Source organism: Halyomorpha halys, unplaced genomic scaffold (genome assembly GCF_000696795.3).
Source record: "Halyomorpha halys isolate HHAL.00 unplaced genomic scaffold, Hhal_1.1 Scaffold538.1, whole genome shotgun sequence".
Lineage (NCBI taxonomy): Eukaryota > Metazoa > Arthropoda > Insecta > Hemiptera > Pentatomidae > Halyomorpha > Halyomorpha halys.
Genome location: NW_027108650.1, coordinates 314,960 through 327,661, shown reverse-complemented (window position 1 = coordinate 327,661; position 12,702 = coordinate 314,960). Strand labels below are relative to the sequence as shown.

The window sequence follows — 12,702 nt, the reverse complement described above, 5'->3', positions numbered from 1 at the left end:
TTTAGTGACGGACTTTTTTAAATACCTTTTTCTTCAGCCAATCATCTTATAAACATTCTTTGATATTATAAATTCTACACTATTGAAGTATTCGACATTTATCTGCAATATAATTACTAACTTTACACTCAAAAATGATATATTTAAAACATACATTACTTTTAACAAAATTAATTATAAACTAATAGAGTGATAGTGGAAATAATAATAGAATTGCCTTTTTTTGTGTTATGATATCCTCCTGTTACATTGTGACGTGTCATATATCGACCTACCTACTCCCTATAGTTGTTTAACTAAATATATTAAATAATAATAAAAATATTAATAATAATAATAAAAATAATAATAATAAAAAAATAATAATAATAATAATAAAAGCCAGGATATATATAAGGAGATCCTTTTAGTTCCTGTATTTTTTTCAATGCGATTTTGTGAATGAAAGTAAGGCTTTGATGCGTTGCATTGATAGACGTCATCGCAAAGTGACGCTACCAATCAAATTCTCTGGTTTTAGCCCACATATGAGGACTTAACAGATCTGTTATTAAAAACTTGTAATCAAGTCTATTATTTAAAATTTCACATTTTTCCAAGTCTATGCCTATACAACACCCATGCAAAATTTGAAGAAAATTTGAGATGGTAAGGTTTAAAAGTGAATAATTTTTAATTAATAATGTCATAAAAAAAAAAATTATTTTAAATAGTGATTTTTCCGATCACCAATACAAAACGCTTACCATAGTCGTAAACAACAAAAAACGCAAATAATTCCTTATGGTTTTTGACGATTTGTACGTAAACTGTGGCTAAAATCCAACAAACGTAGGATTTGTATTGTATCCATTTGTTTACATTTTTCATGCATAGTTTTTTCTTTTTTTTTTTACTAAGAAAATCATTAACATGTTGGTTAAGTTTAACTAAGAAAATAAATATAAGTTCCCTGTTACATATTATAATACATATTATATTATAATACATTTTGGTTAATTTTTTTTTAAAATTAGCAAATACTTTATTTCCTACTCATTTATAATTTATTGTGTTTTTATTCATTTTGAGCGATTATAATTATTGAAATTGGAACTTACCTTTCACCTTACGAGGCATGGTCTTCTAGGTGGGACTCCGCGTGAATTCATCAGCCATTATCTAAAAATAAATTGTTTAATATTATTTTATTGTTAGTTAAAATTATATATTACATTTATATATATATATCATAAATAATATTTTTATTGAGCTATCATACAAATTATACTTATAAAAATTTTGATAAAAATTATATCAAACTTAACTAGCGCGTTTAACTCGAAGCGCTACTGGTAACTTAGCTAAACTGTGAAAGAAAATAGCTTCATTTCAATGCAGGGATGTAAATGTTGAAACAAAATATCGATATATACCGTATTGATAATTTTCCTATATGTCAAAATATTAGATCGATATATTAATAACAAATATAGATATGTCGGGCCTTTATATTTTTAATCTTTGAGAATTGGGGAAGGATAAGATGGCTTACATTGAATTGAAGGGTAGGGTAATATAAATTCATAAGTTTTCAATATTAAGTTGTATTAGTGGAAATTAGTTAAATAACATTTACAAAAAAAAAACCAACTAGGAACCAGAGAAAAAAAATTAAATTGTTTAAAATAAAAAAAAAATTTGAAGGAAGAAAATCAATATTGAATGAGTTACTAGAGACTTATCTATGTTTTAATATGTATTATTTAAAACTAGAGAAAAACAAATTAAATTGCTTAAAATAAAAATATTAAAATGAAGAAGAAGAAAATCAAAATAGAATTAGTAATGAACATTCGTTATGGAACCTATAATTAACACTTTTAATACAAACCAAAAATTTTAAGAAGACAGAAAAAAATTATGTAACCAATATTTTTTTTTGGAAAAATATAGGTTTTTGGTGGTCAAGTTTTAGTATTGATATTTCTATACATAAATAAAAACTATCGACTCATTTCTTTTAATAATAGCGATATTTCGATACATCGATATTTTTCGAACATGTCTATTTCAAAGAACAGGTTTCGGTTATAACGACTTAACTGGCAGTTTGTGGACGAACTTATTTGCTTGTGGTCCATGGGTCGAAAAAAATATAAATAGGAAAATATTAATAGTTGACCGTATATAATAGATTATTGGAAGATAGTTCTGGTGGTAGGCGATGAAGGTAAACAATAATAATTTTTAAAAAATAATTAAAAAACTACTTATTGCAAACCAAAGTTTTGCTCCACTTTGCAGAGACGTAGTCTGAAAATTACAAAGTGAAATTTTGCCTACAGCTCTGCAAAGTGGGACGAAATGTTGCGTACCAATATGTATTTTTTTTTTACTATTTTGTTTCTTTATCGACTGACACCCGGATTATTATCATACAATTAACATAGAACAGTAATATAACGCAGAACGAAGAGGCAATCATAAAAGTAAATAATTGGATTGTGATAAGTTTGATCTTACATATTTTAATGAACTGCACTGAAGATTGAAGTTAAATCTTTTAAGGTAACGGAATCGAATGTTCTGGTTCGGTATACATTACGATAGTTTCAACAAACTGGCGCCCAGTGAATATTTACATCGGATATTATATAAAGTATGTTTATAACTTACTAAAGTCAAGAAAAGAATAATTAGTGAAGATAAAAGTATACAATATGAATAAAGATGATATAAAAGTTAGAGTTAAGAGACAAAATCATAGTTAAATTTAAGTAAACAAACAATCAATTACTATTTCTAAATACTCTATAGATTCTGCCAACAGCTTGATGCTTTTATTGCCTAATTGATGAACTATGAATATATAGAATAAATTGAAGAAAATTAATATAATTTCATTGATTTTATTGACGTTTAAGACAAAGCGTCCAAGGCAAGGAAATCTCCCCTGTGGTTTTTCTGTTCCTGTTCTCCTCGCATGCGTCCACCATTTTGATTATAATTTTTAGCTTGTATGATAATTAGTACATTTTAGCGTCAGATAACCTGATGGAAATACTGCTATAAAAAATTTATACAAGATAATGGGGATGTGATGCGGCTAGTCATTGCGCATTCAGCTGCGTCGTCACTTCCCAGCCAAGGTCAGTCCTAGGCGTCGAAGAGCCGTCATCAAGGCCGATGAAAATTTAACAAGTGGCCTGATAACTATTTCATCCTATCGATAGAGTCCTTGGTCGTACAAGGTCGCCGCAACTTTTCCGATCATTTTGGACGAATTGTATCAAGTTGACCTTGAGGATGATCAGAATGTTCGCATCAAGCTAATCGTGGAGAGGATATGAATGGTACATATCCAGCTGATCGTGAGGATAGTACAGACCGTTCTTCGGATAGAGAAACCTGTTATAGCTGGTCCGATGGATCGATCAGCCTAACGGTTTGTGAGCAAACATAATTTGCCGTTTAAGTAGCATAAATCAGGAGGCAAAGGGTTGGACAACACAAGGGTAAATAAGGCAGTCGTAAACCTCACGATTCCTAATAACGTCGTAAACCAGACGATATGAAATCATAATCAGGTATTTGGTGGACTCTACCGTAGCCCATTACTTCTTAGTTATTGCATACAGATTTGTCTTCTACCAAGACCCCCGGTACTTAAAGATATATGGTCAGATATTACCTTCAGGTTATATCTGGACAAATATGAGTTGTAAAAAAACTGGATTTATTTATTGAATAAACTTAAGCATTCATAATAAGAAATAAATTATATTTTAGTCTGAAACAGAAATATCTTCATATGAATTATTCTCTCGGCTAATACTGAGAAATACAGGGTTACCCTTCATGTCCTTGCTCGATTATTCAATAATTGGAAGCGATCTCCATAATTGCTAGGTGTAAATATTGTAGCAGTAGCGTAGCATTGAGTAACAACAATCAGTACGTAGGATTCATATTTCATAGACTTATTAATATTTTTCTTTCTATATTGATCATATTTGTATGGTCAGCTCACGGTTTTTTGACGATGCAAAAAAGACCGTAGAACAAAATCGTTTTTAAATCCAATTTTCAATAAGAATTGGTCAACATTGTTTGAATTTCATCGACGGCCGGAAGGATCTAAATATCTGATGTGATCCGCCCATCACAAAGCTTTCACTTAATTCCCTAAGTTTTGTATAGATTAATGAGCTCTTGTTGAAGTTTTCACTATTTTTGTGATTTTCGAAAAAAAAATCTATAGACCAGTGGTAGATTTTTTAAAATTTTTTTTTTAATCATTTATTTATTGTTATTTACAACTGTATAAAAATATATACAACAAGTTAATTTGTTGTAGATGACATAGTGACATGATACAAACATATGGATAATCTACCCATAGATAGAACTCCAATAACATTTCTAGAGGAGAAGATCTCGAGGCTATCTTCTTTTCAAATGCCCAGGAGGATTATTAGGTAATGAAGGTGATGCCAGGTTAGAAACAAGTTGATTTGGGCTGTTGGGAAGTTTATCATGGAAGGAATGGTATCTGGTTCTGGCTAAATCGGCAACATATGGGACATTGAGGTCCTGATGGATTTTGAATTTTGGACTGTAAGGATTGGATTCGGGAGGAATTTTATCGTTTAGTGGAGCCCCAAAGCTCCAATACCAAAGTAATGGATTGGCAATTTAGACCGTTTGTCTAGTAAATGTTGTAATAGTCGGAATCGATGAGCAGTTTCCTGTCTTTTTAGTCTTGTATGAGGGTTCCATGTCAGTCGTTTGTCCAGATGTAGTCCTATGTAACGGATCTGTTCGACAGGAATAAGTGGGGTATTATTTAAGGATACTGTAGGTCAAGAGGTCATGGGTTTACGACGAAGGGTAAATGTGATTTGGTGGGATTTATTGGAATTAATTTTAATCCTCCAGTTATGACACCATTCTTCAAGAGTGGTGATGAGGGATTGGAGGGTTTTTAAAAATTTTAAATAAAATTTAATACAACAGTATAAGAAAAGATAACAAAGAAATCATAAAATTGGGAAAGATGTCGTGGTTTCGGCATTTTCCGTTCGAATCGAATTTATCTATTTTTCCATTTTACTCCTTCAGTTACTGATAAAATTTTTTAATATTTTGGATGTATTAATTTTTTATTATTGCTAACAATGAGAACCGGTCAACTAATAAATAAAAATAAATATTTGTTTTTTGGTACTTCATGCACTGCTATGCCGATTTGATGGGTTTTCAAAATTTTCTTAAGAAATAGACTGGAAAAAAAAGTTATTAACAAAAAAAATATTAGGCTCGTAGCTCAAAAATTATACATTTTTTTTTTTATACCAATCGATTTATCTCTTTCTGAAGAATTAGAAAAAAATATTACTGATTCTATTGAATGATTTTTTATTCACTAAAAATTAAAAAAAATAATGAGAATTTCAGTAAAGTAGGTGAAGAAAGAAAAATCAAATCATATTCGTTCCTAGAAAGAACAAAGAACTACTTTTCTAAAAGAACGTTCTTAACTGCTCTGTATTTTGTTCCGGCCAAGAATACAACAGTATAACAAAAGGTAACGAAGAAATCATAAAATCGGGAAAGATTTTTCGTTGGAATGGAACTTAACTATTTTTCCTTTTTGCTCCTTCACTTACTGATAAAATTCTTTAATATTTTGGATTCTTCCAATTTTTATTATTGCTAACAACGAAAACAGTTTATTTTTTTTTCAAATAAACAAAATTAAATGGACTTTAGAAGAAGGTTTTTTGAATATTCGGCATATAAGCTCTGTTAGACTACATCTAGACAAACGACTAATATGGAATCCTCACACAAGACTGAAAAGACAGGACAAGATAGGAAAAGAAAACTTTCAACTCATTACAAAAGACTGATCTACATGACTGTAATAAGGCCAATCTGGACATACGGAGTTGAGTTTTGGGGTTCCACTAAACTTTCGAATTCCTCTCGTATCCTATTCTTGCAATTCGAAATCCTTCCTAAAACCCTCAATACTCCTTACTTTGTCACAAATAAAATCATGCATAAAGACCTTAATGTTCCATATGTAACCTTGATCTAGTCCGAACCAGATATCATTCTTTCCATTATAAACTCCCTAACCACCTAAACTAGTTTCTAACCTTGCTTCCTCTCCCATTCATGACAATCCTCCGAGACTCCTGAAGAGAAGATGGTCACGAGAACTGCTAATGTAAAAACGTCATTAGAGTGCTATCAATAGGCAGTTTCTCTACACGCCTGTATTACTCCATTATAATTAAGATCAAATTTACTGAATGTATTTTAATGTACAGTTGTAAATGTCACTAAAGATATTAAAAAAAAGCTCTGTTAGCCTATTGCAATGAGGATAAACCTATCTGATATTAAAGACCAGTCAATTGCGCATTGATTCACGACATTTAATTAAAATCATTTGAACTATTTTGTAGAAAATCGAATACTGTGAAAAATCGATTCTATAAAGTGGCACGCTGTCGATTTTAGCGAAAACATTGCTTGCACATCCTAGGTATACACCCACATTAAATATGTACTTTCATTTTTGAGTTAACCTTACCAAACACGTACAGAGATTTTTGAGAGAATTGGTTATTTAGATTCAGGTAACCTCATAACGCGTGTTTCCACCGAAAATTGGAATTTGAAATTTTTAACATTCGTAGTACTTTCCTTGACTATATTTTTCAGATATAGAAAATTTAAAATACTGAGTGTACTTTTATTTGAAGGGAAAAATTTATTCATTCCGTTCTCCAGTAAATCTTGGGAAACATGTGGCATAGTCTAAAAATTAAAAAGTTATAAAATAATAAAATTAATTATTCCTAATAAATAACTTTTAGATTATTTTTATTATTAAAACCTTTTAGCTTAATTTTTTTTTTTTGGAAGTCTGGTGTCAATTAAAATAAATATTTTGAGGTTAAAAACTTCCAATTTGAATATATTTATTCTAAATTATCATTATGTTGCTCAACGTTTCGGGACTATTGTCCCATATACATGTACTTTAATAAACCTCATAATTAGTCAAACTTTTAATTTCACTAGGGAAATTATGTTATTATCTACATGGCTGAAAAAAATTGCTTTACATTGATACGAAACGTTGTGCAATATTATGATTTAGAATAAAATATATTCAAATTGGAAGTTTTAACCTCAAAAAATTTATTGTAATTTTTAGCTTATATGCTTGATTACATAACGTGCTTAAATTTAATTTTCTAATAATAACCAATGTACGTATCAATAATACTGGAAGTACCAACGCATCGAAATAACAAAATAAGTATTGTGTATTTCTTTATTAAATATTTCGTCTCTGTAATAATATGCTTACTTTATAATAATTGCAGCGTTATTTCTACCTTTGGCGAAACAACTAAAAAACATCCTGCATCCTTTAAAATACTGCAAATATATGTATGTGTCCTTCACGTGTATTTCACTAATTCGAATTAACAAGCGGAAAGAAATTTTTTTTTATTCATGTTTAGCATGTTATATAATATTTATATGTTATTCTCTTCTTTAATACTTTTCAGGTTTATGAAATCACAATTTTTTTTGAGACATTTTTACTTACTCACCTATATGTGGAATAAATAGGAAAGGAAAGTATTGTGATAGTGCAATTTTTTTATTTATTTAATGTAATTTACAACTGTACAAAATAATAAATACAATAAGTAAATATGTGGAATGTTTCATTTACACTTGAAAATTTAAGGAAGGAACCACCCATTGGTGGTACTTCAGGCATTTATTTAAATTAGAAGGTAAGTAATTAAATTCACAGATTATTAGGTACTCTTTATAGGTATACTTTAGAGTGTCAAGTGTGATATTTCGATTAACCATTCGAATACTTTTGTATTCGCCAATTTTCATATTCTGTATATCCCAAATTATAAAAATGGGCCCTTATATGTTATAAATCGGAAAAGTTAAAATAAATCGATACGCAATCTTAAAATCTATAGCATTTTCGTTTTCTACTCGGCTGAAAATGTATAATGGGACCCTCATTTTTTTTAAATTTATTTATTGATATTTACAACTGTATAAAAAAATACAACCAGTAAATTTGATCATAATGACATAATGATATGATACAGGATGTAGAGAAACTACCCAGTAGTAGAACTCTAAAAACAGTTTACAATATAAGGTCACGAGGCCATCTTCTTTTCAGGTGCCTCGGAGGATTGCCAGGAATGGAAGAGGAAGCAAGGTTAGAAACGAGTGGGTTTGGGTGGTTAGGGAGTTTATTATGGAAGGAATAATATCGGGTTCGGGCTAGATCGGTTACATAAGGAACATTTACGTCTTTATGGATGGTTTTATTAGTAACAAAATAAGGAGCATTGAGGATTTTACGAAGGATTTTGGATCGTAAAGATTGGATATGAGAGGAATTCGAAGGTTTAGTGGAGCCCCAAAGCTCAACTCCGTATGTCCAGATGGGCCTTATTATTGTCATGTAGATCAGTCTTTTGAAATGAGTTGGAAGTTTAGACCGTTAGCCTAGTAAGTGCTGATGTGCACACATGTGTCATCAGCATACGTGGTAAGGATAGTGTTAGGAGTTGTTGGTATGTCAACTGTATAGATGGTGTAGAGGATGGGACCGAGAATACTACCTTGAGGAACACCAGCGGATTGAAAATAGAGGGATGAATAGGAACCATTGTGGTTTACTTGGAATAATCTATTAGTAAGAAAGGAACGGATGATGAGAAAATATGTAGGAGGTAAGAATTTACGGAGTTTGTAAAGCAGTCCCGGGTACCACACTCGATCAAAAGCCTGCTGTATATCGAAAAAGACTCCCGCGCAGTACATGGAATTTAAAAATAAAAATCTAATTGTTACTCGAATAATATTTTATTCGATTGAAATGATATTTCGAATATTGAAATACAAAAGTATTCGGGTTGTTTAGTCGTATTTTTAGTGAAATAAAAATGTTTTCGTCTCTCGTCAATCGAATACTTTTCACACAACCCTGGTTGGTATCATGGAATGATATATTATAAATATTTTTCTATTAGGGATTCGATTACAGTCAATTATTTATTTTTTAGATAAATATATTTTTTACACTGACTTATAAAACATTGGTAATGCCATATTGATTATAGCATTAGCAAACATTAAGAATCACATGGCCCGATTCTGCAAATGATTGTATATCGATTCTATTGCTCATCAGTGTCATTTAATTACATAAATAATAAAAAAAAAGTATACTTTAATTTCTTTTTCAATATTTATTTGATATTTTTTTTTTTTTTTTTTACTAATACTTTTTATTTATTGATAGATATTACAATCTGCCACACAGTTGTGGGCAATAGGTAATAGTGATGAATGATCTCATACATACTAAAATAAAATAAAATAAATTAAATAAATGAATAATAAAAAAAAAAAACTCTCTTAAAATATATACATACAGAAGAAAAAACAAAATGAACATAATCAAACTATCTGTATGAAAAATAAATAAATAATATAACGTAGATATCATGATAAAATAATATAGTCTCTAATCACATTTACACTCTAATAATAGTTCTATCTAAAAAAGTCTTACAAATCTTAAAGTGTTATTTTAGACCGGTTGGCATAGAATCGTGACTAAAAATGACTGTTTATTTTTATTTTAAAAGAATTTTAATTACAAATTAATTTTTATTTTCGTTATAAATTTAACTATTTTTTTTTATGGTTTAAGATTTTTAATTTAAACTATCTTTAAATTTTTATCTGTACAACTTTAAAGTATGATTTGTTATAGTTTTTTTCCCATTTATGTTATTATAAAAAAATTAATCTATTTAATAATTTTTGGAAATATTAGAAACCCTTAAAACTATTATTATCCTTCATTAATTAATTAGATCATACCATTTTTTCGTTTATTTTCAAATTAACTCCTCGTATTGGAGTAGTCATTTAGATTTGTAAATTGGTTGATGAACTGAATTTCATGTAATGTATAATATATTTCGGTATTAGTTAATGTTGATTATATTTATTGCAAATTAGAGACCCTAATTTATCATAATTTATCTATTTATCAACAATACATGGTTGAAACGTACCTCACATATCAGGTTTGACATATTCTTATATATTTCCAATTTTATTCTAGTTTACTTATTTATTAATTTTATTGTTAAAAAAATCCCATCAAATTTATCCAGGTATTATTTATAACATATATGATTATTCTGATTATAAATGAATTTTTCTTAGTACTAAGCTTAATTTAGAAAGTTTAAATGGCTCAATATTAGAATTGAATTAGTTAGATAAAAAAATAGGTAATTTAACACAATATGATAAAAGTTAATTGTATGTGCGTAGTGTTTTCGCTAATTTAATTATGGTACATAGGTTGATTAACTAAAATATAATTGACAAAGTGAGAATAGCCTGCAATTTTTTGACAACATTTTAGCAGTGATATTTGGAATAAAGTAGGAAAATTTATAATACCGTTTATTTTTGTAAGTAATTTATATATTTTTTTTAAATACATAAAAAGCATTCATGTTAAGTCTCATCAGTCCAACGTTTCGGCCATTCCCAAGGACAATCTTAAATATAAATTTACACCTCACATCCAATTATTTATAATCGTTTTGCCTGGCTATTCTGCCCAGGTCATTAATTAAAGAGAGTATATGGAAGGTTAAAAATAGTTTGTTTATATAATAGTTGATAGTGTAAGTTGATTTCAAATTAAAAGTTTTAAAAATTAATTAAATTTTAACTAAATAGGTTAATTTGACTTGTAATTAATGACCTCGGCACAATAGGCTGTAAAACATTTTTTAAAGAATTGGATGTGAGGTGTAGATTTATATTTAAGATTGTCTTTGAGTATGGCCGAAACTTTGGACTATTGATGTAATAAAGAGTTTTGAGACTTAACATGGATACATTTGATTTAATTAAACAATAATACCAGACTCAAGAAATTAAAAAGATTATATATAAAATAATTTATAATGTTATTAGTGTAATTGAAATTGTCATTAGTTATCCTTGAGAATGTCCGGAAGGGCCGAAACGTAGCAATGGAATAATAAAAAAATAAACAGGTATTTAACTTTAACTAAAATTAAATAATACTGTCAAATATTGATATTATATAACGATTGTCAGTAAGAATGACATTCCCTGTTTGATTTTATAAGCAAATATTGGTTCGTTATCTGTACACACCTTCGATTCGTATCTTACTCAGGGACAGGCAAATAATGACGTTAAACCGGCTTTATCTTTTTCCCTTTGAACTGTTCAAGTACAACGGAAAGTCATAAAAATTAGTAATTATGAATCACATAGTCGTACAATGAATTTTATCTTACATCGGTTTACCTAACACTAATACGACGTGGAGTCGTGTTCGAATGCTAGAAAATTATATCATTAGAACAGGAAAATATTAATATTTTAATCCTTAATTAAAAAAAAAGATTTATATTTACAATTGTATTATAAATAAATATATAAAAATATATTTGTTACCTACAGGACTGAGTGGAGTAATAGTTTTGACACCATTCTTCAAGGGTGATGTGGTATTCGAGGGTTTGAGATGCAATAAAATTATCATACACTGATAATAGATATGTGTCATCGATATACCATAAAAAAATTAAAACTAGTTTGTTGCAATATAAGTCATTAAACTATTGCAACTGGGACAAACTTAGAATATTCTTGATTTGACTATCGAAAATCGATTTATTTATTACATTCGAGATATATTCTAATCCTATTCTTAATTATTAGCAATTTCTGTTAGAAAAACATATCTGGAAAACCAATAGAATAATTTTAGATAATTCTTGTTTATGAAACAACAATAAAAAGATAAAAGTAGTAAATTATTGTTTAATAAACAGTTCATAATTATTTATTTTATTTTCGCTTTAATTTCTCCTTAATTTTTACTAAATTATGGATTTAAATATTTTCTGATGTTTGTTTTCCCCTGAGCTAGAAAGTTACCGTTATACTTCAAACATTTTTTACATTAATAATATATGTTGCTTTGAGACTTTTCGAAACGTCCGTCCATCTCCAGGAATTTTCTACCTGGTCACAGCTCTCTTCTTGGATTTCTTCCCTTTTGATCTTTTATAATTAATTAGATCAGAGGTTTATAATTAATAAATAATAAAGAATATTTCATGGTTTATAAATCATCAATTTAATAGAAATTAAATTTAAAATTATTGGAAAATTTAAAACTTACTTCGCCTTTTCATTTCAATTCATTGTCTATTCGTTTTTAATAAAATATTTAAATTCATTCCTTTTTTTTTTTTTTTTTGAAGACACTGTATTTATGATATTTTTCCTTCGGGCTGGAAAGTGAAGTGAGAGATTTAAAAAATAGAATATGCAGTATTTTTTGTATTTTTCAAGCACTCAAATTGTAGTTTCGAGAAAGTTTTTTTTTTCTAGTTTAATCTAAACCTATTTTTAGTGTTTACTAACGCCTGCTGAACAGATTCGATACTTAGGACTCTATCTTGACTAGAGACTTTGTCAACTATTATATATATATATTTATATCCATTGTGACATTAAAAGGAGCTAGTTATCTTGTATTTGTTGCTACTTTTTAACATGTATTTAATCATC

The 12,702-nt window shown here is 28.6% G+C and overlaps 1 protein-coding gene across 1 annotated transcript in view; it reads right to left on the bottom strand.

Annotated features, from left to right (window-relative positions):
• The window catches only part of LOC136795654 (uncharacterized), a 223,956-nt gene that overhangs the window by 179,977 nt on the left and 31,277 nt on the right, over positions 1 to 12,702 (bottom strand). Inside the window, exon 2 of the mRNA XM_067046953.1 lies at positions 1,101 to 1,161. The gene's annotated coding sequence lies outside the window, so the exon portion shown is untranslated. The remainder of the gene's footprint in view (positions 1 to 1,100; positions 1,162 to 12,702) is intronic.